This window comes from Gadus chalcogrammus, chromosome 6, assembly GCF_026213295.1.
Source record: "Gadus chalcogrammus isolate NIFS_2021 chromosome 6, NIFS_Gcha_1.0, whole genome shotgun sequence".
Classification (NCBI taxonomy): domain Eukaryota; kingdom Metazoa; phylum Chordata; class Actinopteri; order Gadiformes; family Gadidae; genus Gadus; species Gadus chalcogrammus.
In genome coordinates, this window is record NC_079417.1 from 6,466,596 (window position 1) to 6,471,359 (window position 4,764).

Genomic DNA, 4,764 nt, shown 5'->3' on the forward strand with positions numbered 1-4,764 from the left:
TATGTTTTAGAAGTCTCTTTTGATAGGCAGGGAATAATTATCTTTGTCACCCTGTAGTCATGCCATCAAATCTGTTGGGCAAAGTACCGCCACTGATTAATCCAGTAGACTCACCAGTCAAGTCCCCCTAGTTAGAAAATGGAAGAAACCCAGTTAGTCATGTTAATTATTCTGTTGTTACAAATGAAGACCAATACTTGCCACATATTGCGATCCAAGTTACTGGCTGCAGTCTTGGATTTTATAGTTCTATATGAATAGATTCAATTTACTAAACTATTAATCATGCTTCAGAAGAATTAACCTTTCTTGGATGGCAGATCTACCACAAGCCTCCATTGCCACAACCTCCAGATGGCTTACGACCTACGGCAACTCCTCGACTACTGCAAGCCAACAAATTGGCTCTTGCACACCAGACACGCATGTTGCTTTATTTTAGGTTTTCAAGCATCTTAAAATACCCAAATCATCGCTCCAATACACAAGTTAGCTAATGGCCTACAAGGAAATGCTGAAGCTAGTGTTAGTGATGGCGATAGAAATGGACAAGCTTGCGTGTACAAATATGCAACTAGAATTGCAAGGTTCACAGCCCAGTTGCATAAGTGGTCGCAACCGTTGGATTGTAAGCAAGGGTAAAAAAAAAAAAAAAACTTCGCACAACCTAGTCAACAAGGTCAATTGAAAGCCTGTACAAAACGACCCTGGAATAGTCAAATGCAGCTTTACAGTGGATGAATTAAGCCAAATTGCATAAACATCCAATGGTAAACAGTATACAAATGCAATCAAGGTTGCACTCACACTAGGCCATCTGGCCGTGGCCGTCGCAACTGTGGCCTGGCCACGGTAGGCTCTTGTACATACGCCATCACGTCGCTAGCATCCAAACAATTCTACCAAACCTTAACCAACTAGTGAAAAATGGAACAAAACTTTAGCACACACCCAGTGACTAATCACCTTGTCCAGGGGTGTTCCAACGTGGTTAACCAGAGGGCCTTGTGGACTTAAAGTAAGCCACACATTTGACAGACAGCACCGAATGACGTTAAACTAAGCTAATCTACAGGTTACCAGTGCTAGTGCAATTACATGAGCATTTTGCACAATATTTGTACTCCAATGCTACGTAAAGCAGGCTTCTTTAGAAACCCGTAGCCTGCTACATTGAAGGGCAACCGTTACTGTAACTGACCTAGACCGAAAGATGGCTCTGGAAGCCACTACGGCCCACGCAGCAGATTACTGCGTGGACCGCGGTGGCTTCCAGATCAACCCTTCGGTGGACCATTCATACACATGTATTCCGAGGATGTTTTGAAGACACTGGAGTCCCATGGCACTAGATTCCTTTGAAGACTAAGTTAGTATGGGGGGGCCCAAAGGGGGCCCCCCCATAGATCTTGTCAGTCATCTAACACCTGTTAAGAAAAACACACACACATCACAAGATACAAATCAGCAAAGCTAGGTTAACAAAGAGCGGTGACATGCATGTCAAGGTGCAAAGAGCAGGGATACTGATGGCTTGTGTCTGAGAAAACATCAACATTTAATAAAGGAAAATAACTTTTACTCACTGTGGTGGTCTGAGAAAAGAAAACATAACATAGCATAGCATAGCCTAGCCTAGCCTAACCTAACCATACGTCTCTCGTACTGGCCTCACGTCGAGCCAGCACCACCTTCAGCCCCAAACATCAAATGAGAAAGCCCTTAAATAGGGAAATGGCAATTGGACCAATCACGGCCGTATGGGCCAGACCATTAGTTGGGGGAACATTATTTACCTATAGCTACCAATCCAACATAACTGAACATAAAGTACATTGTGTGAATACTAAATAAACATGAAACTAAATAAACAATCACCAAATACATATATACCCACACCCTGTGCACAACCTAAAGATATTTACAAAACAGCTGTTTCTATCAACACCCCCCTGGGCTATTCCCTGATACTCTGATCCTAAGCTCCCTTAGCATACTGCCCCCTACCGGGACGGAAGACCAGTCTTACACCAGCCCAATATAATATATACACACACAATATAATAATAATAATAATAATAATAATAATAATAATAATAATAATAATAATAATTTCTCTAATGGGAGACAGTGAGAAGGGGGAGGATTTCACCTTCTCACAATTACATTTGTTCTTTTCCACACTTCATGAATAGATCCATGCAGGAGTGTGAGGGTCGCCCCATACCATTTAACAGGGGACTTCTGTCATGTTGTACAATCCAAGTGGGGACCATCTTTTATATTTTCCCATGTAAACACATTGACAGAAGCAACAGTTGCAGTTGGCAAACACTCATTGAGTGAAACAATAGGCACAGACAGCTCCCTGCAGTGAATGGAGTCCCCTCTTTGATATGTAAATATCGCTTAAGTATTCAAGTCCCCTCTTGGCAACTTCTTTAAAAGAAATCACATTTGAAGTTATATTATGACAAAATAACTTAAAACTAAACGCTGTATTATGTTTTTGTATTTTATAAATGACCAGAAATAGAGGTCCACACTTGGTCGATGGAAACCGATAGTCCCCTGTGGGTAGGGTAAACGTGTATGTGTGTGTGTGTGTGTGTGTGTGTGTGTGTGTGTGTGTGTGTGTGTGTGTGTGTGTGTGTGTGTGTGTGTGTGTGTGTGTGTGTGTGTGTTGAGCCAAGAAAATTGGCCATAGTTATACAGAATGAAGGGAAGATAGAAAAAACAGAAGACCTATGAAAGAAAAAAATCTGGATACCTGGAATCCGGAAAAAAGCCTCCTCCACTACCATTATCATCCCTATGTTACTGTTGTTTCTTTCAATGCATACAAAATAAAGAACGTTCCCATCCCGAGTTATACACTGCTTCAGTTCTGCAAGACAATTATAAAGACATTACAAATATGAATTTTTTGGGAGTCAATTTAGCGTGACATCATTATTTAGTCCCCGGGCGATTGGTGGGTTTTGGGGGCCTTGCTGTGCTGCTATCTGTGCAGCTCCTTATTCAAATCACCTAATTGGTCTCGTCTACCTCGTTTGCATATGCATACGAGAGGGGGCCATCTCATTGGAGGGAAGGGTGGAATAGAGATGTGTTTGGGGGGGGGGAGGGGGGTAGGGCTGGGGGTGATGGTTTCATAAAGAAAGGCTAAAAGGATGAATGAATGAACAAATGAAGGAATAACAGCCGGGATGTGAGCAAGTGCTTCTGGAAGAATCAGTCTCTGGTTGCCATGGAAACGAGAGGTGTAAATTGGCTCCGCTCCCTCCGTAACCAATTATGCTGTTGATGTAGCCGCTGTGTGTGTGTGTGTGTGTGTGTGTGTGCATATGTGCATGTGTGTAATTGTGTTCTCACATTTGTAGATCTTTTCATGAATTGGAAAATGTTTTTAGAATCTTTATTCTTGTCATACTATTTGGCGGTATTGTAATTGGACAATCAGTTCTGTGTGTGAAGAGGTAGAATCTCACTCCCTGAACGACAAATCGTTTTCAGCAATGGGCTCCTTCTAGTGGTTGTACCGATAACTAGAAACATTGTTTTTCCTTGGTAATCGACATGTTCACCTTTCATGCTTTTAATGAACATGGACGACTCCAGCACCAACACCTCTGACTCGACTGCTTTCTCGGTTGGATTGGCTTTGGCTACGACCGACCCCTGACCTCATGCTACGGCCAGGTCATGCAGCATGGTGTGGTGAGGCGTCTGCCCTTTGACCTCTCACACAGATCCTGGTCTTTAACATACACCGCTCATGATAAATCGACAGTACATTTATCCGACACATACACATACACTGATGCATGTATTTCATCAGGCCCTGAAAAGTACTGAGACAAACACACACACACACGCACACACACACACACACACACACACACACAAAAACACGCACACAGTCGGTTGCCGCTGCGTCATGCAGCTTGTACACAAATCGTTTTTTGTCTCACGGTTCTTTGTGCGCTTGTAACCTTTTCAGGAGAGCTGTTTCCCTGCCCAGTAGGACCACCAGTGAGCAGGGGGGAAGCCAGCCAAGCCCCGACTCTCAGCCACTAATTAGGCCATGCTATGAGCCACACTCACTCAGTTAAGGCCCTACACACACACACCACGGAACCAGCGGAGTCACAGCAAACTTGGGTGGCAAGAATGTGAGAGAGAGAGAGAGTGTAAGAGAGGGAGAGAGATGGCTGGGGCGAGGTTGGAGGTAAAAAAGGAACTAGAGAAAGAAGGGAAGAGAGTGATGAAGAGCGACCGAGAAGAAGTAGAAAACGTAGAAGATGATTCTAATCAGGGGAGGCTTCTTTCAACGTCGGGAGCACGTAAGGAAGCAGCTGAACACTATTGAGCCGTTTCACAGCATGTGTGCGCGCAGGCACACACACTCACACACCTGCCTGCCCGCACAAGCATACACACACACACAAACGTCTAACACACAAGTAATTGGTTGTGTTGGGGGGGGGGGGACGGGTGGGGGGAGGAGGGATGCACTTCAGCTTCTTTGACTGACAGTGGGGACAGGATGCAAGGGTACGGGTCTTAAATGAGCAAAGAGCCTCTTTCGGATTAACATTCTCCACCAATTCAAAAATCCTGCTCTTCTTTCGTCTTTTATCCCTGTAATTTGCACTCCTTTCCTTTTACTCAATCTTCTGTATTACTTTCCTACTTCTCTGTATTACTGTGTGCATTTTAAACCCATTTTCACCCTGCTTTATGCATTACTTTTCCTTATCT